Source organism: Lepidochelys kempii, chromosome 10 (assembly GCF_965140285.1).
Source record: "Lepidochelys kempii isolate rLepKem1 chromosome 10, rLepKem1.hap1, whole genome shotgun sequence".
Taxonomy (NCBI): domain Eukaryota; kingdom Metazoa; phylum Chordata; order Testudines; family Cheloniidae; genus Lepidochelys; species Lepidochelys kempii.
The window spans coordinates 80,159,179-80,186,923 of NC_136389.1; the positions used below are offsets into that span (position 1 = coordinate 80,159,179).

General features: G+C 44.2%; 1 long non-coding RNA gene across 1 annotated transcript in view; it reads right to left on the bottom strand.

Annotated features, from left to right (window-relative positions):
* Positions 1 to 3,447: 3,447 nt before the first annotated feature.
* Positions 3,448 to 27,745, bottom strand: part of LOC144930930 (uncharacterized) — a 42,623-nt gene continuing 18,325 nt past the window's right edge. The window contains exons 3-4 of the long non-coding RNA XR_013636455.1: positions 8,312 to 8,404; positions 3,448 to 3,559 (exon numbers count right to left, since the gene is read on the bottom strand). This is a non-coding gene — a long non-coding RNA (uncharacterized LOC144930930). The remainder of the gene's footprint in view (positions 3,560 to 8,311; positions 8,405 to 27,745) is intronic.

Consider the following 27,745-nt stretch of genomic DNA (forward strand, 5'->3'; position numbering starts at 1 on the left):
TACAAATTTGACCTTATTCCGTAGTGTAGACATACCCTCATATCCAGCCCCAGCTAGCTACGCTACTGCCAGTTCTCAGGTGGGTGGTTACATGCACACACTGATCTCAGCCAGAACAGAGCCAAGAAATAGTGTTAAAAGTGTTAAAAGAAATTCCTTAAGTGGCTGCATTCCTGATAAACCCACCATAGGTGCTTCCATGATGACCCCACTGGGGGTCTCAGTTGTCCACTGCAACAGCCAGTGGCCCAATCAGGTGCCCTTTGGTTTTATAGTCTCCTTTATGCTTGTCGTGGGCCCAAGTATAAGTGGCAAAGTTCTGGCCGCGCTGGCATATATTCACTAGCTCGCACCTGAATGCGAATGGCACCTGGATAACTGCCTTTGCCATGCGGGTGCAAATTTGACCCCACCCACAAAATAATAGGCCAGTGCAGCAGCTAGCTTATTTTACCCCACTGACGCCAATGAATGCCACTCGCACTCTGTGCCGACCTGGGTGTCTGGTTGGATTGTAAACTCTTCAAGCCCAGGACTCTGTTCTGTGTTTGCATGGTGCCATGCACAATGCAGTCCTGACCCTTGACTGGGGCTCCTTGGTACTATGGTAATACAAATAATAATGCACACAGAGGTGCTCTTTGGCAGACCAGGAAGCGAGCTGGACCCAGCCTGTGGATTGACTTGTGAGTGGAGTTGCACTCCCAGTGGTTCACAGCACACGCAGAAAGCACTCAGCTGTGGTCATGATACAGCCAGGTACATTCGCTTTGGAGGAGCGCGTTCACGCAACTGAGGCTGGGTATTTGGCCAGTGTTAATCTCGGAGCCTTTCCCTCACTCTAGAATCAGTAACGTCTTTTTGCCAACAGGCCACTCCAAGGAAAACAAACGGGACTGTAGTTCTTCCGAAACCCTGTTCTGCTTCCTGGAAATATTACTTTCTGTCTTATCACCTTTCTATTAATTGCCAGATTTTTTAGCGGCAAAGCAGCAGATAGATGGGAGTGCAATATGCACGTGACATAAGCTTCAGCTTCTTCATTATCTCACAGCAGTTTGGTTCTAATTTAATGGTTGTTAATATTTGCATTAGTTCAGCTGTGAATGCCTGGAGAGAAGGCATATATTAGTTTATTTACCTTGGCAAAGGCAGGCAAGCCATGTACAATGCATCTTTAGTTTTTGTAACATGCTGAAAAACAGCCTGGAAATGGGCATGTCTGGAGGAAATCTTAGTGAATTACTTAATGGGGCTAAGAAGCCACAGCTGGGCACAGTAGTTGCCTTAACTGGTCACATTTTCCAAAGCGGGCTTTAAGACTGAGGATGCAGTTTTGTGCCCCCATGCTTTTGAGGGTATAGTTTTCAGTATCGCCAACCCCCAGTGCTCAAAAATCACGAGTTAGCCCACAAAATAGCAAGAGATTGGCAAAAAATCATGAGATTTTTAAAATAATAAGTATGGAGATCTTTTTGTTTCCTTCCTGTCTTTTGCACCTTTTGGCATTCACATTTTAAAGCTTTTCTCTGCAGCTACAAGAGCTAAAAAATTACTTCTTGACAAACAAAACCTGAGATTCTGGTGTATTCACAGGCCTCCAGGGCCTAGAGCTTTGTGAAAAACATCAACGATTGCAATAAAATTGCGACATTTAGCAACGCTGAGTTGTTTGGGTCCATGTGTTTACGCGTGTGAAAGCCCAGGTTGGCATTTCTCTGCGGAAACGATAGCGTGGGATAAGAATGAGATGCTGGGCAGAAGCTCCTTTGAAAGTTTGGCCCAGTGGGTAAATGTGACTGGAGCATTCTCTTGAATGGCGCTAGTGTTTTATTCATAGTACTGTACTATATCTTATGCAACGTAACAGCCGTGTGGAGACAGCTTTTCTAGAGAGGAGTATACTTTGAGTTGTGCAACAGGCAGCTGTCAGAATAAAACAAGAGAATAAAACAAAACCTCTCCAAATGTCTTAAATAAATAGCAGTGTTAATATGTGACTAATATTATATTTATACCTCAAAGACTCAGTGATCCATGCACATTTGCCCAGGCTCATTGAGAAAAAGCAGTTTCTTTTTAAAAAATGGTCAGAGATGAAATCCTACAAGCTTTAGGGAATGATTGGGCATGCTGGTGGCATCTGGGGTGAAATCCTGTCCCCATTGAAGTGAATGGTAAAACTCCCATTGATTTCAGGAGCACCAGGATATCACTCAAGGACTTTAGCTCACCCTGAGGCCTGGTTTACACTTAAAAATTAGATCAGCCTAGCTACCTTGGTTAGGACCGTGAAAAATGTTGTTCTGTAGTTAGATTGATCTAACCCCAGTGTAGACGCAGCTGGGTTAATGGAAGAATTCTTCCTCGCTAGCTACTGCCTCTTGGAGAGAGGGATTAACCCCTTCCTTTGATGGAAGAAGCATCTAACTATGGCACTATAGCGGCACAGCTGACAATAGTGTAGACGTGCCTTGACAAAAACCAGATTAATCAGGCTTCAGCAGTTGCCTGTGGGATGGCGTTATACCCGGCAGAGACGTGCTCAGTACAGATCTTGTTGTACTGCGGTGGGTAGGACTGAGCCTGTCTGATAAATGGGATGACAACAATGGCCAAATGTGCAGCCAAGAAACACCAGCCACAGCAGCGCTCCAGTGAGGTGATTAGCCTCAGAAATACCTACCTGTCTGCTCTTTAGCTAAGGACAAAGGAGCCAAAAGGTATTTCCAAAAAAAGGGTGTTTCTAAGTATTTCTAAAAAGCCCTCTGCTGAAGGAAGACAACTTGTAGGTATGCAGCCTAAGGGGGAATTCATCACTGATCTTCTGCCTCTGAGATCCTAGATAAAATAGAAAACCCCAGAGGGGCACTGGGCCTGATTCCATACTGCTGTGTGTAGGTATTTACACCGGTGCCAAGTGGGTGCTAAATGCAGCAGGCTGATTTGGTAGCTTATTACACCCATTTTGCACTAGTATTTATGATTACACAAACTGCAAGGTAGTGGAACCTCTGGCCCCAGGTGTGTAGCATTTAGAACCATGAAATGTGGGGATGGGACTCATGGGGTCTAGAAGTGATGGAAAGTTTCTAGGTTCTCTGTAGCCCCACCTCCAGCACTGGTCAGTGGACACAGGGCTCATTCTTTTTCATAGAGAAAGGATACGTATTGATGATGGGTTTACAGACTCTAAAATGAGACACTGAGCCATGTGCAGTCTCAGATGCTTGGTCAGGGTGGAATTTGGCCTGAAGTCCCAAGTTGTCATGGAACCCCAGGATATTCCTGTCATTTTCTTATTCTTCGTATTCATTTTGAGAGATTCGCCTTGACTTTGTGAAATTCACGTATGTTTCCTGCACAGAAGTTTGCAGGCCGCTCTTTTATGGGCGTACTTGGGGTGGAAAGAACCATCTGCCACAATAGCACACTCACACAGGAGCTTCCACAATGCTGCTTCTTGTGTTCCCTGGGCATGCTTCGTTCTCCTCTCACTTACACTGGGGTCAAATCACTGCAACTTCTGTGGAATCAGCAGAGCAAATCCCGATTTCTGCTGAGTAAGGAAGAGGGGAGTTAGACCCCTGTGGGAAAAGTGGGGAGGGGCCAGCTAACACCCCCTTCCACAACAAGCATCAATAAGAAAACAAGAGAGACCCAAATACAGCTGGCAGTTGTGACGAGTGTTGAATCCTGGATCTTATTTTTAAATGTTCTAATGGAGTAGCATTCACTTCGCTTTTGAGGTGGAGAGACTTCTGCAGTGATTCTGCTGTTACTTTTTTGTTTAACTATATATATAGTGTTGAATCCTGGAGATATATATATCTATATATAGATATATAGATATATAGATAATCAAAAAATAATATTTTGTTGCTAGAAATAAGCTGGGACAAGTAACAGTGGAATTAAAAAACCTGTGTGAAACATTATACACATAATTTTATATATATAAAATTATGTGTATAATGTTTCACACAGGCAGTTTTTTAAATGTCTTCAGGCAGCTAAGGTAGCAGCCGTTTGTAATCACTCGCTCCCTTTTGGCCCTGGAATTAGAGCTGTGCGGAACCTTTACCATGAAACCTAAAACCAGGTGAATTGGGGGTCACAAGCCTGAGAATTAGGTCAGGTTCTACTGGGCTCATGAAACTTGCAGAGCGCCTGGACCAAGGGCTGCTTATATATATGCGCCTGAGCTGCACAATTCAGATGTAGGTTTCAAATACCCCAAATTTCTCGGGTATTTGTATTGAAGGGGTTGGCATAAGCTTTGACTGTACCTCGGTTTTGTTAGAAACTATATGAAACTTAGAGCCCATCAGCACTGCTGTATCTAAGGCTTTTGCCCTGCTATGGATGGTTGAAGTCTTAGGGCTAGATCCTGCACATGGATCTGGTCGGGTGCATTGCAGGGCCCCGAGTGGTACTGAGGTGCCCCCAGCTTGACCCATTTGCAGGAGTTACCCCTTAGTACCACCAGGCATAGGTGCCAACTCCGTGGGTGCTCTGGGGCTGGAGCACCCATGGGGAAAAATTGGTGGGTGCTCTGCACCCACCGGCAGCTCCCCACTCTGTCCCCCTGCCCCAGCTCACCTCCGCCTTCTCCCGTGAGCACACCGCCACGTCCTGCTTCTCCCCCCTCCCTCCCAGCGCTTGTGCTGCGAAACAGGTGTTTCGTGTGGCAAGCGCTGGGAGGGAGAGAGGGAGGGGGAGAAGGAGGAATGCAGAGCGCTCGGGGGAACAGGAGGGGCCAGGGCGGGGATTTGGGGAGGAGTCCAATAGGGGCAGGGAGAGGGTGGAGTTGGGGCGGGGCTGCGGGCAGGGCCGAAGGCGGGAGTTGGTGCCTGTGCCACTAGGTAGTTACCCTGTGACCGGTGTGATGTGAAAAATCCCGATGATAGGAACATCTCTGCACTACAAATTAGAATGTGGCTGGAGTTGCGGGAGGAAAGGCCGACCTTACTGAGCTCAATGGCAGACTCCTACTGACTTTGTTGGGGTGGGGATGGGTGTATATGGGCCCCAGGTGGTTTCAGTAGTTGGTGATGGGTGTCAGGATTTGTTTGAACCCAAACTTCATGGCGAAGCTGTGGGTGGGTGAGCTCACACTAGTATTTTCACTCCTCTTACTGAAAGTTTTATTGGTTTCAAGAGATCACTTTGCAGCCAGATATATTTTATGGCAGGACTTTGAAGCATAGATGACAGCATTTCCAAAGCTACCGTATCCTACCCAAAGGACGCCAAAATGGGTGGTTGTGGAACAGAGCTACAGCTTCATCTCTCATTGAAAAGTATTGGATGAAATGAATTTCCTAGAGGGACAGAGAGAAGATGGTCATATAATGTGGCCTGCTCCTTCCAAGTATAGCTAGATGGTACCTACCTTTCTGCTGGTTCCTCGTTATCAATCTCTAATCCATTTTTAAAGGGTATTTTTTCTTCCTAAATTCTGGGATGTTCTTGGTGCAGGAAGCAATAGTGCCCAAATCCTGGTTCTTGCAGGGTTTCCAGCTTGAATCCAGGAGAAGATGGGTACTGGAGGAGCAAGAGCTTGAGTGGAGGAGCAGGAAGTACCAGTGAGAGGGAAACCCGTTCTCTTGAGATTTGCAATCTCAGGCTGAGATTTTCAAAGGAGCCTGGTGGAATTTTGTTCCCAACTCCCACTAACCTGAGAGCCTGCTTAACTCCTTTGGGTTCTTTTGAAAATCCCAGCCTCAAGAGATGCAGATAGGTGCAAATCTGGCTTGCTTTGTATGGCTAGCCCCACAGGCATCGATGGCAAGCAAAATTTGGTCCCATTTAAGATGTTCGGTGCTTGTCCCACCTGAAACCTGATTTGGAACTTTTCAAAATTCAACCACCATTAATAAATCTACCTTCAGTGGGACTCCACATGGGCTCAGAGGGCCCATCTGCACTGAGTCCACCCTCGGGCTGGGGCCTGACTTCATAAATTGGTTTAAGATGCAGGTTGTCTGGAAGATGTTTTACAAAGTAAGGACTTGATGCTGCCCTCTTTATTCAGGGCAAACTCCCGGGGGAGGCAGGCGCCTTGCCTGAGAAAGGATTCCAGGACCGGCCCCACAGCTGCACTGAATGTCAAAACAGAACCTGGACAATGTTAGGGTGCTGTTGTGTGCATTTAAACTGCAAGACTGTATAGCTGTGTGGCACTAAGATGCAAAGGGATTTAATCATGCAGCCAAATAAATTCAATAAAAGGAAACCAAATATTCCATCTAGCAAAAAATGGGTAGCAGTTGTTCACTGTTGTCCAATTAGTAACTCTAATTTGTTGCTTTAAAAAAATCTGCCTGCTATTTTTTTTATTAAAAAACGTTAGCTTACAAAGCAGCTCTCCTGCTCCTCTTGGAAAAGCAGGAAAGCATATTAAGCGTACTGATAAAAGGTAAACAAACCAGGAGACACAAAGTTTCCTGATATGCTCTAATTGAGCTAGTTTCCTTACTTCAGCTTTGAAAAGGAACAGCCATGAGGCGTTCTCAAGAGAGCCAAGTGAACTGCTGTTATCTCGAAAAGGTCTCCTTGATGTCTCGCTCATGGGGACTCCAAGTCTGGTCTGGCCATTGCCTGGAAGTCTAAGAAAAGAAGTCTACTGGCCTCCCTGATAAAGCTCCCTGCTGCATGGCCCATTTTTAGGCCCTGGGAAGGACGGGGTTGTTGACAGTTCATTCCTGTGAAAATTCAGTGCGGTCCAGTCTCCTGATTGTAAATGGAAGAAATATATGGCAGCACTAATGCAAAAGGTATGTGATTAGATAGTCCTGTCTGCTCTCTGCCCCAGCATTCTGCTGATAGGCAGCCCTCGCTGGTGCTAATGGGGAGCCATCAGAATTGCCAGACTGACGCCAGGCCCTTCATCAACTGGGGCTGAAGATAAGGGCGGAAAGCTGAAATCTTCACGTAACACAATGTTTCCCCAGTGGGTGAACTTGAGTATTCCTAGCTGCATCTTTCACAGACATCATGTGGAGCCAGAGAGGGGATAATATATAGTTCTGTACTGTAAGGAATCCAAAAGTTCAGTGTAAGAGATCCTATCCCAGCCACACTCTGCACATTGTTATCTGCCCAGGCTTAAACGTTTCTCTTGAACAAGACCAGATATGACGCCAGCACAAAAATGCAGGATAAGAAGTAATACACGCTCGTATTTTAACTACACTCTGGGCTGCCCCTACATTCCTTTGCTATTGCAGAGTCGCAGGGAAATAACAATGAAATGTTATGATGCATCCCACAGGAGTGCTGGTTTGCCTGTGTTACCCAGTGCATCCAGTGCTGGATTTAGGGCCAGAGGTATTAGTTCCAGCTAGTTATTTCTAACCCCAACATATTACACTCTACGTAGAAAAATGTTTTGCTGTCAAGGGCTAAATTTTGGCTTCTCGAGGTAGCCAGGAGAAGAATTGCAAGGCCAAATGGTTCTGCCCCAGTTCTGCCTCCACCCTGAAGCTGCTCCCAGTTGTTCTGCGTGAGCTCCAGAGAGTGGTCATGGGGTGGTACATGGAGCTCAGTGCGTCTGGCCTCTGCATTCACGAGTATGTCCTCACTGCAAGAAAGCGGGAGTTCTTAGCTCAGGTTAGCTAACTCGGGAAGGGAAGGCACAGCAACTCTGGTTTTAACAGCTTGATTTCAACCCCAGTCTCCCTTACACGCTTGAACCCGAGTTAGAGCCTGAGCTGCCTTGTCTTCACTGCTGTTTGAACCTGAGATAGCTAACCTGAATTAAGAACACACCATTATTATTATTATTTTGCAGTGAAGACATACCCCAATGGCTCCTATACACCCCTGCTTCTTGCAGGAGTAAATACTGTAGATGGGTGTGTGTTTGCTCGGGGTATCAGACAGGTTTCTGCTCTGATGCTGTAATTTGGTTCCACAAAGCACTGTGCTGGATACAGAGAGGTGCTGTTACAGGATGGAGTACAGTTCACCTACACTAAGCCTGAGCAGTTGGATAAAGTGAGCTGGAGATGGGGGTTGAAATCAGCTACTCCAACCTGTCCCACCCATGGTTGCAACTACAGCCTGTGGGCTGGAATAAAGGTCACAGCCCCTCTCTCTGTATTGCTTGGAGTGCCAGGGCCTTGGAGGCTGTGTAATCATGACTCCAGGACCCATCCACTGCACACCCCATATGCAGATCTCTATGTTGGCCTATGCAGGGAGAGCAAAAAGACAACCTCGCCCCGCCATTGTGGCATGCAGGGAGCTTCTCTGTGTAACTGGTCTTCTGGTGGCTCTGTCCATGTGGTTCCATCTCAGGCCTTACCTGGTGCAGAAGTCCTCACATAAATCCTCCAAATCAAGGTGGGTTTGACCCGGAATGGGGTTTAGTGCGATTGTGATCCCAGGTTCACTAGCTCTGTGTAAATAAAAAATATACCATCAGCGTAACTTATATGGTATGTGGGGGACTGATCTCCATCATAAATTGCCCACCGATTTATGAATGCTCTAAAAGGCTAAACAGTGGGTGAGCCTGAGAGTTAGGGACATTCCCATCCCCCAGACCGTATCTGTTTACACATCCTACTATAATCTGAGAGATTAAGCGCTTTTTTAAACAGAGGGGAACTTTCCTCTGATCTCTTCATAATGATTCATGGCTTGTGTAGCCGAGCTGGTAGAATAAAACAATGATAGATTTGCAAATGCAAATGGAGAGTTTGATTCGGAGTTACATGTAAGCTGTTGTTTCGTTGTTTGCAAGTATTTGGGTGGCAGCCAGGTACTGATTAAAATATCCCCAAAGCCCTAAAGATGAATGACTCTCAGCACAAATGAGTATCCCTCTGAAAATTCTTCACAGGCTTTCATTGTCTGCTGTTAATTTCAATAACCAAATCAGGGCCTGGAAACAATTCTATCTGACTTAAGTGACAAAACACACACCTGAGCAACAAATAGTAAGTAGGCAAAGTGAACAGAGGGCAAACAACCTACAAGCTGAAATTTGTATAAATCACATGGGCCACTGTTTTGAATAACAACGATGACAGTAGAAATCGAGTTTAATTCAAATCATTTGTGGACTGAAAAATGGGTGAAAGTCGCAATAGGTATTATACTCAACGAATAACACACCCAGCAATTATTCTGTGCCTGCCGTTGCCTTGCTATTGCTGCTTTCTTTTCTTCCCTGAGGGTTTTTTACTTTCCTCTTATTTGTTTTTATTGTATTTTCAATAGAACAACTGGTGCCAGTAATTGTGCAGTGAAATTAGTATTGCGAGTTGAGACTCTAGTTTCTTTCCTATTTTCTTTTTTGTTGTTACGTGGCAGTTTAACAACTTTCATGAGACTGGAGGTAAGTTTGAGCAGTTCCTTAAAATGTATCCTTACAGTATGCTGTGTTTGTTAATAGAAAAGGGAAATTAGCATCTCGTTAGGAGTTGATTAATGGTACTAACTCTGATCTCCTGATGTCTCCCAGTGCCTGGCTTTCTAACTCTGGTGCATGGTCTCAGCATATTCAGTAGTTGTGTAGAACTTGAAAAACAACCTAAAGGGCATCCACAAGAAATAAAAGAGGCACATTTTCCTGCACACTTAGTGAGAGGCCATCTCGGGCCATTAGCTTGCCTTGCATTCTGCCCTAACTCCATGTTCTGTACTGTGGCGTTTTATGTGGTACCCAAATAGTCAATGCTTCAGCATATGGAGGCTGTATTATTGTACCTGGTGGACCAAATTTTTAAAGGGAGCTTCAGTCTTCAGTTTTGCACCTGCCAGTACTTGAGGGCACAGACAGTGGCTGGAGCAAGCAATGTCATCAGATGTTAAACAGCCTGTGTTGTGGGCTGAGTCAGATGTTTAGTTTCTAAATGATCTGTTTAGGTGTAGGAGCAAAACCGAAGGCCAGCTTTTAAAGGGCAGTCCATTATTTATTTTAATGCAGAGCAAACACTTAGGCTCCAATCCTGTGAGTTCTAGAACATCTCCAGAGGTGTCCTGAGCACCCTCAAATTCCCATTGACAAAGGGGGGAAAGAAGGGCTTTTTTTCTGACTACAGCTGTGTTCGTTAGAGGCAAGGCAAGGCATGGCTGGGTATTTCTGGTGCCCGTACTACAGGTTAAAGGCCATTTGGGGCCACAGTTAGTTGCCCATGTTGCATCTTCCAATATGCATAAGTGGACACAAACAAGTGACTGCATGTGTAAAAGATACAGTTACACACACAAAACAGGTACCAGCCTGCATAACTGGATATACTGCGTGAATCATTTCTCTCTGTATTTGAGAACATACGTATTTTGCAGGAGGAACGTAAACACCTAGTTTTGAAATCATGATCCTTAGTGTCACAAGAACTCCACTGGCTATAGAGCACAGGTGTTAAATTCTGTTTCATCTGTCTGTTTCTAACGTACTCATCAACATAGTATCTAGGTACCAACGGCCTCATCCAAAACCCAAGAAAGCCAATGGAAAGGCTCTCAGTGATTTCAGTCGGCTTTGGATCAGGCCCCAATTTATTATAAATCATTCACTGTCTTCTGCAGAGTTGTTATTCTTTTATGTTCACATACCGTCACTGCTAACTATTGGGCAACAGCAGATAAAGGCTGCATAAATAGAGAATCTTACAAAGAGGACAGAATGTGTTCCTTTATTCAGAATCTTTTCTCTCTCTCTTTTCACTGTACCTCCTGTTAGTCGCTTGGCAACCACAATAATATTATTGCACATGCACGTTACATTAGCTATTACCTGCAGTCCAGATTTATTTGTCAGTTTTGTTTAGCAGATAGAATCCTGGGATTTTGAAGGCTACACTAATTGCTGTGCAGAGCAACTGTCAACGGGTAGGTAATTCCCAGCATTAAGTGATTGACTCACATATTTACACACTCAACAGGATTAGATATTTCACTCCTTAATACTTGAACAGAGGTTCTTTAAATCGACATTGTGGTTTATGGAGTCTAGAGATACTATAAGGTGCTTATTTTGGTGGCAAGCAGAAAGCTCTGTTTAAACCTAAATTGGTTTGCACTGCATCATCTCAAGACACCCAGCAGTACTGACTTGCCCATCCTTTATCACGGGGGTGCAAATATCTTTTTGCTGGGCTGTGTTTTCTTGTTCTGTGAGGAAAGGCCAGGCATATCCTCAGTGCTGGAGCGTGGCTCTTACATCTTACGAACATATTTAGAATTTGTATTGAGGTACAATCGGAGATCTGAGCCCAGTTGTGCTTGGCGCTGTACACCCACCCAAAGACAAGAAGGTTCCTTGTCAGAAGAGCTTATGCTATGTCTACACTGCCCTGCAGTTTGGACTACTGAATAGAGGTGAGCTCCAAAGTTCTGCTCTGTAACTCCCCCATGTGGACACTGCAGGTGCAGACCAAAAGGTTCCTACTTTGCTTTGATGTAGTCCTGTTTAAAGAGGACATGGCCTCGGTGTAAAATGAGATACAACCAACTGCTGCGGGGAGCACAAGGGAAGGCTGAGACTATTAGAGTTAGTGCATGGGAGATGCTCATCACTATAAATACAGCTGATGTTTCTTCCTTAAAACATGATTTTAGATACATGGGCTGGATGGGTGTGATTATAGAAGCCAGGAAAGGGGAGAGCAGCGGAAAGGCGCTGGGGACGGAGTGCAGGACTCTTTATTTTCTGTTTCATGAGAGCGGGGGAAGCTGGTGACACCGGAAAGAGGGGAAGAGAAACTGAAGTGTCCTCTGAGCTCATTTACAGCAGTGGGTAAAAGCTCATGATACACCTGATTCAAGATCAGGTAGGCACTACCTAGCCCAAAGAGCTGCCAGTCGCCCTATTTTCTTCTTTAGTCTATATTTCTTACAGTTGTCATGTACTGCAGTATGCCGCTCTGGGCTAAATTCTGCCCTCAGATATACCCTCATGCATCTCGCATTGTCTTCAGGAGGAAGACAAACGTGTGAGAAATGGACTTATCCCAATAGACTAAAATCTCAGACAAGGGCGTGCGCTTTTGCATCTATGCAAAAATGATTTTGTAAAAGATACATCCCTGTGTGCGTCATTTGTAAATTACCACACTTTTCTGCACTGTCAAGGTTGTTGTACATGCAAAAAGTATGGAGGAGCTGCTGCTGTTAGGTAAGGCTGCAGGAGTGGCTGGAGAGCTCAAAGGCAATGCAGCACTGCTCCGTCAATGGTGGCCAGAACGGGGCCTGGTGCACATGGGAGTTCTGGTCTGGGTACTTTAGGTGGAGGTACAGTTAAGACTAAAACTATGCATTTGTTTAACACAAGCTCTTCTTGTGACAGTGTGAAGAACACCACCCCAGACATGGGGCGCACAATCACACACACATTCTACTGAAAATGTAGATCTCTACACCCGTCTAATGTAGGCTGTCACTTCAATCCGATGCTGCCATGAGAAATTCGTGAACACAAATCTCTTGCCCTGTTGGTGTCAGGTTTTTAATGTATAGCTGAAATCCAAGGTTGTATATGATGAAATGTATTTCCCTTTAATATGCCAGGATTATGCGTGTTTCCTTGTTCACTGTGAAGAACGAATAACTTGGGTAAATGATGTTAACAGCAATTAATCTGATGGGGCAGAAGCAAGTTCCCACAAATCGGTCTCACAAAGCTGACAGAGGAGTCAAAATGTTCCTTTAAACTGCGCAAATGGAAGCCTCACATAGTCTGTTGCATGTGCCACTCAGCTGAAACATATATGGACTGAATGTTTTGAAAGCTGTAATGTAAATACAAGTGATCATGGAAAGACACACCATGAGTGATCCTTTGAAAAGCATTGATTTGATTTTCAGTATAGGGACGTGCATGGGTTATGTACTGAGGTTTGCGTTTGTCACAAGATTTCTTAATGCTTAGGAGAGCTGTCTATTGGGCCAAAATAACATGAGATCTATCTTGCAGCACTCTTTTACTTCCTGGGTGATGGAGAGTATACCATGAGAAGACTAGATCTGGGGTAATTTCGGGTTCATAAGTGGCTCCCTAAAGGAAAACCATTGAAAATAGCACACTCTGTGGTGTCTCACAAGGTAAAGGGGAGGCAGGACTCAGTTCCAACAAATATGAAGTGGATGCTTTATTGAGGTTACTGGAAAGTGACAGAGGACAAGATTTTAGTAAATAGGTGCCTCAAGTTATGTTTCTACATTCGCATGAAGGCACCTAAATATGGCCTGAATTTCAAAAGTGCTGAAGATCCAGTAGCACTGATGCTAAACTGTGAAAAGACTCATGTCAAGTCAGTGGGAACTAGTGGGGTCTCAACACTTTTGAAAGTAAGGCCTGATTCGTGCCTAAATGTGGATTTAGGCCCCTTAGTTTAGGCCCCTTTGTCACTTTTAGTTTTATGAAAATCTCAAGTTCTCCTTTGCTCTGTAGCTCCCAGACTAATTCAGAGCACGCTGTCTCATGCCATCACACAGAGGCCCCCAAGTCATGGTTAAAAGAGACTACAAATACAACTATCAATATGTAATGGCCCTATGCTACTCGGTTACCTCCTCTGGCACCATTCTTCTTGAGGGTTTGGCAGACAGGCCTGGGTTCTTCTGGGTCCTGTCTCTAGCCAAGCCTGAGTGTTTTCATTGTCTTGTCCCAGTACACAACCACTTGGCAGTTCTTCCAACTCCCTGGCAAAAGTACCAGCGGGTGCTGCTTGGAAGGAAAAATTTCTAACTATTGTCTAACCCTGCCCAGCCACCTGATGTATGGAGATTCCCAGGGAATAACCCAGAGACATACGGTGTGTCAAACCAAGTAATTTTAATAAAGGTAAACATTAATTAACAGTGCAAACAAATACTTTTATGGTCACCAATGCCCAACCCTGTGACTTACCCCAGAAGGGAATAATGTCCAGTGTGTACTATATAGGGGCTGGCTGGTGCGGGTGATGTGGGTCAATGAACAGAGAGCAAGTTATCCCAATGCTTTAGGTCACAGTTGTTGTATAGGTAACTTCCATTCAGTGGCCCAAACTACCTAGCTAAGGGTTGATGCACTCACAAACTACATGATGTGGGTGATCTTCAGGTTCAAATCCTGGCCTGGCTCCCTCAGCAGCTGTAGGAGGGGTCTGAGAGTCTCAGTCAAGATCCATGCTATCCTATGCTGGTCATGTGGAATTTTTCACTGCCAAAAGTATCTTGCTTCTGCCTCTGAGGTAACTTTCCCCATAGAGGGACTCAGGGAACAGGCCCAGACTATATAAAAATAATTCTAAAAAATCACAAATCCTCATTTCTTATTCTGTATAGCCCAGCTACAGATTAAAGCAGGCAGGAACTCCAGAGCTAGCAACAAGAAGGATTTATTGCTGCATAATAACTGCTTTAGCTAGAGAGCTAAGGGACTAACCTAGTGCTAAACTAGGTAAGAGATTTCCCAGCTGAAACCTATAAACTGAGAGCTACCATGAACAGGGACTGGAACAAGTTGAAGTCTATGGCTGCCAAGGCCCTAGAGGCCAGCTTTTGGGGATGATCCTGCATGCAGGCATAGGACTCCTCAGCTCTCCAAAAAGCATGTTCTCCCTTCAGTAGCTGGCTCCTCTCTACCCTAACACGGCTTGTCTCTCCTCATAACATGGCTCCTCAGGGGCCTGCTCATCACGAGAGCCTTCCTCATTGGTTAGGCTAATTCATTGCCCTTGGCTTAACCTGTCAATTATCCACACATTAAACCAGCCCCTCCCCCCCCTCCAGTGTGCATCTTTGAGCAGGCATGCTGGTGGCCTTCTAGACACCTGCTGCAATAACTTCCCCATGGCCTCTACCGCTCGAAGGAGCATCTCCTCTCTCTCCCTCTTGGTTTCCTAGCACCCAGGATTCTGAGTCTATCCTTGACCCCCCTGCCTCCAAGGCACAGATGCCTCTCCCTGAGCTATGAGCACAGAGACACCCAAGAACCAAGGTCAGGTCCACAGGGGTTACAGTTAGATTGATTCAGTTTCTTGCAGATCCAGAATGCACAGTCCTCGTGTCTCTAGGAAGCGAAATGTACAGCTGTTGGATTTTTTTTACCCAGCAAAACTCTATCAGTGTAAAAGGAAGCCACTTTTCCAACTCTCCTCATCTAAGATGATTTCAGTAAACCAGAACGGAGGCAAAATTGTGGAAGAAACTTGAATTCACAGCTACACTTCGGCATGATCTTTGTTCCCGCCTGGTGAAAAAGAGCTTGGAATTTCAGCACAATGTGGATTTAAGGTCTGCTTTTCACACACACGCACTAACAAAAAACCCCTTCTGTACGTGGAACTCAATAGCCAGTTTGTCTAACTGCTGTGACGTTTTTATCCATGGGCCAGGAGATGGAGGCTACAGGAGGTTTGTAATGAAAAGCGTCACTCTCCTGTCGGTGCCTCTGGACTTGCTGGAGGAATTTATGCTAGAGCAATATTTCCAACAGATATTCAATAGAGGCAAGGAGAAAAGTCCTAATTTATTTTTCCCCTCCTTGCATAGTAAACATCTGGAATGTACATGGGTCTTTTCATAAATTAGCATTAGTATTGCCAGACCTGTGGGTTTCCTGCGGAACTGGGTGGCTTTTTTAATGGAGAGCAGCAGGATCATTTTAATATCGTGTTTTCTGGTGCACCAATCACTTTTTTCTTTCTGTTCCCTTGCTCTGGCCACCAGTGGAAGTGCTCGTTCAAGTCCGAGCTGCAAGAAGTAGTGAGAGGCTGTAATGTCGTGGTTGGTGTGAGCGTCAGCTCCTTTCGTGCTATTATGTTTTGGTTGGGGCTGGGAATGGTATGGTGTAGCTGTTCTGAGAGCCGGTTTGAGACTGTGTATTATTGTGATCCCCTGACTGTTTGCCAGAGCAGCAACAACCAATACCTGGAAATCTCTCTCTCTCTCTTTGTCTTGCCAACTGATGATTTTACCACGTTTCGTTACATTTGGGGTGAAATTCTGGCCGCGTTGAAATCAATGGGAGTTTTTGCATTGACTAAAATGGGGCCAGGATTTTACGTTTTTTGGTAAAGCGTCAGGTCCTGGAGCCACGTGATTACATGAGAAACTCAGCTTTCATTTAAAATAAAAGGAAATGTCCAGTCCTCATGGTTTCAGAGAAAAGCTTGAAAATATGAACCTTAAAAGGCTCAGAAACTAGAAGGCCAATAAAGTGATCCGCAAATATATTGTTTTTTAAACCTTCTGATTTTTAAGCCAGACTTGTGACTTCTTTTTTGCCCTGACTCAATTTGTGAACACTTGGGGTTGACAGTGCTGCTCTCAATCTCGCTGTTTCTCCCTGCACCAAATAATTCAATACATTTCTGAAATTCTACACTTCTATTAATTGTATAAGCTGGAGAAAGGAAAAGGACAAAAACAGCCCAAGTTTTATAAAAGCACATACTAACGGTGCGTGCACAAAATGCACAGGGTGTGTGCAACTCGATGTGTACACCCAAAAACTGTATGTTAGCTTCTGGGATTTTACAAATGTGCTTCTGAAAATGCAGGCCCTCATGGAGAAACAGTTATTTTTCAAGTCTGAGAGAAATGTGTCATTTTTACACAGCTCTTATTTGAAAACTTAGGGAAAAATAAGACACATGGGGCCAGATTCTGCTTTCAGTTTCACTGGTGCAAATCCAGAGTGGAGTTATCCTGAATTTATTTTGGTGCTATTGAGAGCGGAATTTGGCCCATAATCTCTATCCCTGTATGTTTCTTTGGGAATTCAGACTCTTTGTTTATATGTTGTGTTGCATAACGATATTTTACGTTAACAGGTGGCCTTTCATGCCCTTGATCCCAAACCACTTTACATCTAACCTAGATATAGAAATGACTTCATCTACCACTGAAGAGAAGCTTGGCAGTGCTGTAAGATCCCTCTCATACCTGGTACAGAGCACCTTCAGCTCCCACTGGAGACTGTAATTTTCTTGAATTGGTTTTTGCCTGGGAGTCAGATCTGGGATCTATTTATGGTTCTTCCTCCAAGGGTATGTCTAGACGACGATTAAAATGTGGGAGGACAGGCTGGAGGTGGGGTTTAGAATGTATTAGCTAGCATATTGTAATTAACACCTTCTAAACCTCTGCTGTAGACAAGGCAAGTTGTACTTTGGCACATAGGAGCTGGTTGAGTGGAAGCCTAGGCTCCAAAATAACTATTATTTTCCTTCTAAAAATGACAGCTTACATTAGGCAGTTTCTGATGGGGCCAGGAGGGAACTGCTGATGCCAAACAAGAATGGCTTCAGACCCCTGGCTAGACTCCTGTCTCCCAGCTCTGTGCCTTAACCACAAGACCACTCCTTCTCCCCTTTGATATGGCCATTTCTTAGTCGACCAAAAGGCACTGACAAAAGCCACCAAACAGTATCCAAGCTAGAAAAAAGCACGTGCTGTGCATTCAGAACGTCATTTCAGTCAAGTTCAGGGATCAGTAGATTAGACTCTGTTCTGTTAGACAGCTTCTGTGTGCCACCACGGAGATGGTTGTAATTCAGTGGTGGATAATCGCTATATGTTCTTTGGGATGAAAAGCTGTATACAAATTTTATATTCCTTTCCCCCTCTAAGTTCAGCCTTTGGCTTGGACTATCCAAAGCAGTCAAAAGTTTATTAATAGTCTGTTTCTGGAGTCTAAGTGACTCCATAGAGGGGAAATATTCTGTGCAAACAAAACAGGAAAATAAAACAATATCCAAATCCTCCATTCTGAAGTTGAGCTCAGAATGTTGTATTGTTTTATCTTTCCCTGTGAAGCAGAGATCTTAAGACAGAGTAGCCATTGCTTAAAGTATGTGATGTGATCTGATATAGAAGGGCTGCAGGAAGAGGGACGCAGGGAATATTTAGGAGTGAAATATGACTGACTCTTCTGAAAAGTAGTCTGTTTATAGCCAAGTCACTGATTTAGGAATTCGGCAGGAGAATCAAAGAGAGAAACTTCACACACAGCATGGTTTGTTATTTGATGGAATCCAAATGTTGGCACGTCATTGTGAATATGACCCTCATTACTGTTACCAAACGCATATGTGGTACAGGTGAAATTCGTAGGGTCTACAAAAGGCCTATGCAGCAATTAAGCCCCATTTAAACCCTAAGTTTTGTGCTTGCCTTCTGCATAGGGGCCAGTTCTCCTTATGTGTCCTCTTCCATCATTAATTAAACTAGCCTTATCTTTTGGGTTTTGTTCTATTATGTGCAGCTACCCCACGAGCTCTAACAAACTTGGGGAGAAAATATGACAAAAAAAATCTCCCAGTAACAATCAAGATACAGGAGAGCAAGGTGAACAGAAGGATAGATGGATGGGCAGCCAGATGGTAATTCTGACAGGGTCTGATCAAATTACCGTGGAAGTCTATTGATACCAGTGTGTTTTGGATTGGGCCCTTAGTAGCGCTGAACTGGCTTACAACTGATAAAAATGAAGTTTGCTATCCTGGAAGTCCAGTATCATCATCATTTTGCTATCAAACTTGTGATTATTTATTTATTTTTCCTCAGAGGTGTTCTGCCTATCTCAGCTAATAAATCCATCTAAGTTGGAAAGAGCCAGGGGAGAAAATGCATGTTTGCCCTAATTGACAATTTCAGCATGAACTCAAGAACCAATGGAGATACAATTTCATCCTCACATATTTTCTTTTTTAAGTTAATTATAAGAATAAAGCACATAAGCCTTTCCTGTGTCCGCGGGTTACCCCTAGCTGTGCTTTTCATCAGGAAAAGCATCCGGCTCACTCTTTGTCCCTATGCTGCATCAGTATAAAACAATCCCCCATGGTATATTCCACTGGGATTTTGACAGCTGTTAGTGGAGAATTGTTTTTTTCATTGTCACATTTAAATGTATGCCTCACATGACAGCTAAGTGCATTTCCAGAGTCATGTCTCTTTAGATAAATAACCAGTTAATTTTGCCCAGAGAGCATGAATAAAGAGTAGGATAGGTACACTGGAGCTAAAGTATAAGGGAAGAGTTTTAATGAGACATACACTAGTTCAGAAATGGCTGCATGTTTTAGCAAGCAGTAGCTTGGAGCCATCTTTTCATTCCAGCAGTTCCAGCCTGGGTTCCTTCAGCCTCACTTTGCATCCTCCTTATAATAACCTGGATCACCTGAGAAGGAACTGTTTTCTTGGGTTTGGCTTACGTGTGAGACATCCAGGTTTGGGTCTTGAACTTACAATCGCTCATCAGTGAAGAGGAATGCATGATCTACTCACCAGTGATTTATTAGAGAAGGGTCCAGAGTTCTGTAAAACAGCTGAACTTCAAAACAGACAACAAAGTTCTGTTCCAAAGAGCTTATAGTCTAAGGGCCCTATTCTACTCCCATTGAACACAACAACAAAACTCCCATTGGCTTTAACGGAGGGAGGGACAGGACCTTACAATTATCAGCTCCTACAATAATATATTGCAACTTACATATTGAAGAGGAAAATAAACGGCTCCCAAGATATGCAATGTGACAACGCGGTTAATCTTAGCAATACACGCTCTACTTGGGCATTGAAGTGTGCTTAGTCTTTGGGCCAAACTCAGCACTAAATTGACATTGGTGTAAATGTGGAGTAACTCCATAAAAGCCAGCAGAGTTACTTCAGTGAGCGCAGAATTTTGTCCTGGTCTTTGCACTACAGCCTTACATATAAGTGGAGAATCTTGGAGTAGTTGTAAACAATCAGAGCTTGCTAGCTCAAAGAATCGCCCCAGTGTCCTGGTGCAGGAATGATGTATTTTATGCAGATCAACTTTTTGGTTAAATTTCTCTTGGTCAATTTCAGTGCAGGATGTAGCAATGTCAGCAGCAGAGGAGGATTTCTACATGTCTCTTCATTTACCTGAGGCAGCTCATTGGTCTCCAGCAAAAGTGGAAATATTATGGTTGCTTTGGCAACAGAGGTGTCACATCCTCAGGTAGGTGATGAGATGTCAGAGCAAGCAGCTCCTGGGAAAGGCCCAGTTCCTCAAAGGCACCTACCTCCCATTGATTTCTAGGGGATCTGGGTCAAAATCCCATGGAGAGAAGCAGTGGGATTGTTCAGAAATATTTGTAAAACATTTGAGAAATCTTCAAATGTTAATAAAAATAAACCATATTTCAGCCATTCATATCTACTGCCAACACCCCATTGAGGTAGCTTGATATTATAAATCACGTTTTACAGATAGGGATGTGAAGGCACTGACACTAAGTGACTTCCCCAAGGCCACACAGGTAAACCAGTCTCAGAATTTAGGAATTCCTGGTTCTTAGTCTCCTGCCTAATCCATTAGACTCTGGTATGTCTCAATAATAAAATTAAAAGAATTGACTTGCATATCACTTCTCTGTAGAGTAAGCTGTGTGGCTGTCATCAAGGCCCAGGTACCCTGTGGTAAGCTGTACCTAAATTGTAGAGCAGGAGTCCTTGATTCAGCAGCACTCCTGTGGAAATTCAGCAGCAGCCTCAGATAAATTTGCAAAATTGAGGTTTGTAATGCAATACACATGAAAATAAACAATAGTTAGTGCATTTATTTTGATATTAAATTCAGCTTATTTTATGCTGTCTCCACGTTACGAGTTTTCTAATATATAGCAGACTGTCTTCTTTAGGTTTCAGAGTTAATGTCTGCTTTAGATGAATGGGACAATTCACACCTCTCAGAGCTATTGTTCTAGGCTACCTGCTAGTTCAGATAGAGATCACTACATCAGTTACTCTTGGGTCACGTTTTCTATGTTTTCCCCACAACTGTGAAGGCTAGAAACATACCTTTTCTTTTAAATGAAAGCTGAGATTCCAGGGCACAGTTCTGCTGCATGAGGGGAATTCTGCAGCAAATTCTGTCACTGTGGAATGATAGCACACTGATGGCACTGGCTCTAACGAGAGCTGGTTGGAAAGACTCTGATGAAACATGATTTCTTTCAGCAAAATTTGCTGATTAGTCAAAATTGAAACATTTTGTGGTGAGGGTTTGATGTTGACGAAGTTCTGATGGAACATAGCATGTTTCAAAACATGGCAGGCTGATGCATAGAGGATCACCTGGGAGCCCAGGCTCATGGCAGCCCATGCTCTTGGGTCTTCCAACATCCCTGTCTCCATGGCATCCCACCAGGCAGCCTGCCCTGGAACCGGGGCTCTATTTCCTTTCTCAGAGAATTTCAAAATTGTTGATTTTTGTTCAGAGTTGGGGTGAAACCAGATTTCAAAATATCTAAATCCTCCACAAAATGGAATGACCTTTCTCCTCCCAGCTCCATTGCTAACCTCACCCTGTCCACAGGTTTTCTCACACTTAGAGAGATCTGCCTCTTTCTCTACATGGTTCCAGTTTGTGAGTACTCTCACAGCCTTGCCAATGAAGGCACATCTGAATCTAGTTTCACCGGACACTTAAGTTTAATTATTGGAAAGAGTTATTGGTCTCAGAAGATTTTTACGCTGACAATGGATTTGTAACATAGTTTCTTTTAAGTGTCTCTTTGATTTTCCCTCGTTGCTTTGTGATATCTGAGCAATCTCTGATAGGCAGGAAAGGGGAAAGATGTTTTCCAACAGGAAACACAGGAGTTTCATCTACATCAGGACAGAGGCTTCTGCACCAGTCCAGCAGCAAAGGTGGTAGCCATAATGCAGACAGGACTCAGTCCTTTTTACCCCCGTTGGAGCATCTAAACTTGCTCAGAGAGAGGATGGAAAAAAGGCCCGCACAATACAGCTAGTCCAGGCAGAGCAGCACGCCAGTGGTGAACTGAGGGTCCAGGTTTTCCTCACGCCCAAAGACGAACCCAAATGCTCTATTCTTTTCATGCACATCGGAGTCAATCAGCAGTAATTCAGTTGAAGGCTGTAAGGTTACACCAGTGGAATACCCATGTAAGTAAGTGGAAAATCAGTCCTGGAGACAATAATCTGAGCGATGATAATCTCTGCATTGGAGCTGAGCAAAAGGGTAGAGATGTGGGGTGCCTGTGAATTGGGCCCCTCAGTCCACACTCTGTTCTGTTGCTTTGAGCATATCAAAAGCAGAAGCTAGAGCACTACTGATTGGCTTGCACAAAGCTTAGAGCAAATTCCCATTTTTAATGTAGTCCATATGCTGTAACCACTTACTTACTTGTGTTTTTGCCTTGGACCCCAATCCTATGAGGTGTTGAGTACCTCTGCTTCTGATGGATCGAGCCCTTTGAAAGCACTGAAAATCCAATTGCATCCCAAACAAGGATACTGTTTTCCTTTGTGTTTCTTTGGGGAGCAAAACAAATTAAATCTTCATGGAAAAATTGAAAGGCAACATGGTCTAGTGAGTGGGGCATTGGGCTAAGCTTCAGGAGCGCTGGGTTCTGTTCCCAGCTGTTCTGTGAGACCTTGGACAAATCAGTTCACCTCTGCTTCCCCTCCCGCCTTTGGTCTATTTAGATTGCAAGCTCTTTGGGGGCAGAGACTGTCTCGTACTTTGGCCATGTCTACAGTAGCATGGTAGTATAGATGCTTGCTACATTGATGGAATGGGTTATTCTATCACTGTAGTAAAACCACCCCTCTGAGAGTCGATGGAAGAATTTTTCTGTCAGTCTAGTGGTGTCTACACCAGGGCTTAGGTCAGCTTAATTATGTCTCTCAGTGGTGTGGATTTTTCACAGCCCTGAGCTAGGCTGTCCTGAGTTTTAGGTGTAGACCAGGCCTATGTGTCTGTACAGTGCATACTACAGTGCGGCCCAGACATCAGCTGAGGCATCTAGGCACGACGGCATTATAAATAAATAATAATACAATTTACTAATGACTGTCCTTAAATAAGATTCCCCACCCTCCCTAAAGCCTGTTACAACCAATACAAAATAAGAATGCAGGAAAACTGAAAATCCCTTGGAACCGCCGCAGTGAACTGGTTTTCCTCCTTTTTAAAAAGTGCTTTCGGTCGGCTTTTTCCTCCTTTCCTCTTTTTCAGGCACAGTGACAACACAGGGTAGAGATTCAATGAAAATGTACGCACAGTTCTGACAGGGAGAGCGGCACTGACCGGCAGCACATTCCCATCCCTCTTGATGTCAGTGCTTTCCAGAGCAGACAGAGGACAATGCACCAGTGTCAAAGAATGGGAACGTCTAGCACTGACAACGCTTTCTTTCTCTCCTAAGAACATATGACTATAAGCTGAAGTCATTTTGTCAGCTGGGCAGGGGAAGAATTAGAGGGCTCACATTAGCAGCCGATGGCCAGGCTCTGAGTTGTGATATGACCGATCGTGCTAGAAAACTGGGACAAAAAGCCATACAGCCAGCATGACCAGGGAGAGTAACCTCTGGGTAGGGGACTCCTGCAATAGGCAGAGCTGGCATAGTGCTCCTACACATCCCTTCCTAAGTGCAGGCTTGGGGAAAAGAGGGCACCTGGGGTAACTCCGCACCCTCACAATCCTTGGCTGCTGTACCAATGTCTTGGTCACTGGCCCCTGGACACCTGACGCCATTTAGAGCAGCCTCTAGCCCGGTTTAATACCGAGCTCTAATGCAGGAAAGCTGCCAAGGAAGGAAGACTTTGCTCTGTGATTTGAATCTTCAGCAGCAGCACACACAAAATTGTACAAGATCTGACCTGTGACGTGTTGCTAAAGATATGTCTATGCCGCAAAGAAACCCCCTCTGCCATGAGTCTCAGAGCCCAGGTCAATTGACTTGGGCTCATAGCAGTCATGAGGTTTGGGCTTGGGCTTGGACTGGAGCTCGGGCTCTGAAAGCCGGCAAAGGGGGAAGGTCTTGGAGCCCAGTCTCCAGCCCACACGGGAACAGCCATACTGCTATGTTTAGCCCTGCAGTCCAAGCCCCACAAGCCTGTGGCAATTGACCCAGACTCTGAGACTGGGCGCCACTGGTTTTTCTTTGCAGTATGGACATAAATAGCTCCACAAAATCAACCCCTAAGAATGCTGATGGTCTTGGGTATAGGTAGCAATGAGTGTGTTTGTTCTCTAGCATGGCTTCAGGTCACTCCTGCCCCTCTGTTCAGCAGCACGTTGTCAGCATGATACTGTGTCTCTAAGGAGCGAGTATAATCTACCATACGGATCCTTAAATTCTGAGTCTTGCCTTAGACCCATGTGTTCCCATGGAAGTTAACGGGAACCATACATGCATCTGTGGGCAGAATTTAGCCCTTGCTTTGCCAATGGATTATGCCACACCCATTCTAGTCTGAGCCGTGATGTCCATCTGCCTGGGACATGAAGCGGCATGTGGTCACTCTGGGTTTGAAAAGCCTCATGGAATTTTAGGGCTTGTCTAGAGAGCAGCAGCGCGTACTGAGGGTGTGATTTCGAAAGGGCACTAATGTGTTGCAAATTACTTAGGCTGTGTAGACCCTGCTAGTGAGAAATAAATGTTCCCGAGTGTACTTTAATGCAATATTGTTTACCAGCACTCCTGTAGTTTGCACCAACAGGGTCTATGCAGATCGTTTAATATGCAGCATCTTAGTGCATGGTAGAATCACACCCCCACTGATGCTCTGTGTAGAAAAGCACTTAGTGTGTAGGGATGGAAAATCAGACTTTTAAACCAATAATGTGGTGGTTACTAATGTTTTTCCAGAACAGCCAAAGGCACCTTATATGTAGACAATGAATGGCCTGCACAGGTTTAGTTAAAACGTGAAGCCGTTTTCCAATTACAAGACTCATCCCAAGCTGCTTTTTGCTTTTGTTCCCCCTACCCCCAATAAGTTAGCTACCAGGTGGATTTCTCATGGCCCCAAATTTGCTTCAAGAGATAGAAGCAAATAGTCATGGCTGCATTTCAAACACCTTAAGAAAATGGGAGGACAGTTATCTAAGTGCTGACCCAGCCTTAACTATGGAGGTGCAAAGAGTGGGCCTGTTTCTGCCATAACTAATACCTCACTCCAGGAGTCAGCCTCATTCATGTTAATGGGACTAGTTATGCAGTAAGGGGGGTATCGTAGTCTGGCCCTGTGGCTGTAATCCACTGAGTTTGTCTAGAGGCTACACCAGTGTTAATTGTCAGTTGCAGAGAGTCCGGAATGGTATCAAGGGCCCTGACTCCAGCCTGGTTTTAATGCCAAGTGATTTAGCTGGTCAAAGAAACAAACCTATCAGAGACTTTCCATGACAAGGAGATGTTGTTTAAAGCAACTCCAGGAACAAAAGCAGCTTTTGTAGGTTCATTTCCTTGAACATAGCTCCTATGGCTAAAACTGCAGCCCAAAGTAGTGCAAGTTTGGCTGGTAGTCATTAAGCAATAGGATTACCATTTTTGGTTTGAAAGCAGACTTAAAATAGAAAGACAGTCTGGAGCAAGGAAGAAACTCTGTTGACAGAACATAAGGAACATTCTTCCAATGTACATTTGTAGAGGACTATCTCTGTCTTTAATCTCAGCACTATTTCCTGCACGTCTCCTGGGTCTAGATTCCCTCTCATTGTTAGGGGTATATCTGGAAATGACCTCAGGCAGTTCTCAGTGACTGGCGACCCATGGTCAGAATGACTAACCCAGTCTGTCTCCAGCCCTTGGACATGTCCTATTGACTAAAAAAATGACAGGAGCTGACACATGAATAGAAACAAAAACAGGCTAAGAAATGAAATCTTAACTCTTTGTAGCAAATGGAGTTTGCAATAAACATTTCAACCCCTCAGTAACTAAATGTAACTAGAAAAGGAGGACTTGTGGCACCTTAGAGACGAACCAATATATATGAGCATAAGCTTTTGAGAGCTACAGCTCACTGCATCGGATGCCTTCAGTGGAAAATACCTGAATGCATCCGATGAAGTGAGCTGTAGCTCACGAAAGCTTATACTCAGATAAATTGGTTCGTCTCTAAGGTGCCACAAGTACTCCTTTTCTTTCTGCAAATACAGACTAACACGGCTGCTACTCTGAAACCTGTCTAAATGTAACTAAACTCAATATAACTAAACATCATGCACATTTGTTTCGATGGTGATAATGTAGCAAGGTTCAGTGAGATTAGCTGTTAAGGGGAACAGGCCAATACACAGGAAGCATATAGGGTGCAAAGACCTTGAATATTCTTAACTGAGCTGCTTAAAAACTGTTTTAAAAGCCTTCTTGTCTTTGTATTTCTTTAACTAAGAATATATTTGTGTATAGATAAATGTTCCTTAGACTTGAATCAGTAACCCTCCTGGGAGGAATCCCATTGAGCTCCACTTTTGTAAGTAAGGATTACTCATGTGAGTAAGGGCTGTGGGAGCAGACGCTGAGCTTGCCATTGGATCCTGGGGAGTGGACCATGCGGAGGTTTGCCGGTATAATTTAACTCCAGGATTGGGGCCATCTCTGTGTCTCTCTTTATTGCATCCATCCTAACAATAGCCATTACTAGTCAATGGCCAACAAATAGACCATTCCCTGCTATTACCACCTTCTGCCCAATGAAAATACCCACCCGGGACTTTGTAGCCCATCTTTCTTCCATTGAAATCAATGGCCAAACTCCCACTAAGGGAGCAGGATTGGGATCTACATTCTTATGCCTCTCCCAAAGGCTGCCAATTTCAGGTTCTGTCAGACCTAAAGAAGGAGGGCCCCTATTAACAATATCCCACCCCCAGATTAATGCTGGCACAGAGAGCAAGAGCATCCCAGGTAATCACAGTGTGATGTATTTTTAAGCACCCAATCTGACTCTCTTTGGAATCCAATGCTAGTTTCACCATTGTCGTTACTGGGAGCAGCATTAGCATCAACAAATTACATCATGGATGTCTCTTGGCTGGCAAAATATTCCTTCTAATATAACCAAAATATACTTTAAATGCTGCAGTAATAACAATGAATACTAATGCTACTTAGAAGTGATTGAGCACTCAGTGTGTTGTAAGGATAACTGCATTGGGCAAGGGTTAACAATGGGAATAATATAAATCCTGGAGAAGAAGTAATGCTATGAGGGGTGGATGTGCTGCTGTGGTCTGTTGGCTTTTTGCTTTAATGTAAGTAACAAATAATTCCCTCTGGCTCTCTGCACTTGTGGATATGGCCATAAAAAATAAAGAAACCTCAACTAATAAATATGCTACCCTTGCTTTTATGCCTTAGAGAGCAACGTTTGTTGTTTGTCTAATGACGATATTCATAACTAGCTCTGTGATCGCTGCTGTTATTATTTAGTACGATGTATTTAATATCTGCATCTAGGGAGTGAAGACCCTGAGCCTGCATTTCAAGGGATGCTGAGTCACCTCCTGTTGTTACCTGAAGGTTTTTGGGCATCTCTGTCTGGATAGTTGGGAATCCATTCTATTGTTTTCCCAAACTGTGACCCATTATAATAACTTCATATGAGTGGAAATATTGGTGAGTCAGTCAGCAACACTCTTAAGTCTGAGCCAGGTATAGAACCTATGCCCAGCTTGGGGCTAGAGAGTTCAGTAGTGTTGGCAGTTGCATCTTTCAGGTAACATATAGGTCATGACCTAATCCTGGTGATTTAGTCAAAGTAATGACCTTCCTTCCTAAATTCGTCCTGTCCTAAGCTGTTGTGCGCAGTTAAACAGCTGCTGTGCTCCAGTCCAGAGGTGGATACTTTTCAGTGGTGATTGAAAACATACCATGTGCAGATGAAAAGTGCTGTAGAAATGTCAAGCAGTCGTATTGTTTCATTGTATCTATCATATGGCTGTGGCCTCCTGAGCACCCAACCTGACAGCTTGCTTTGGGGCCCCTAAATTAATAACAAACCTTCCTCC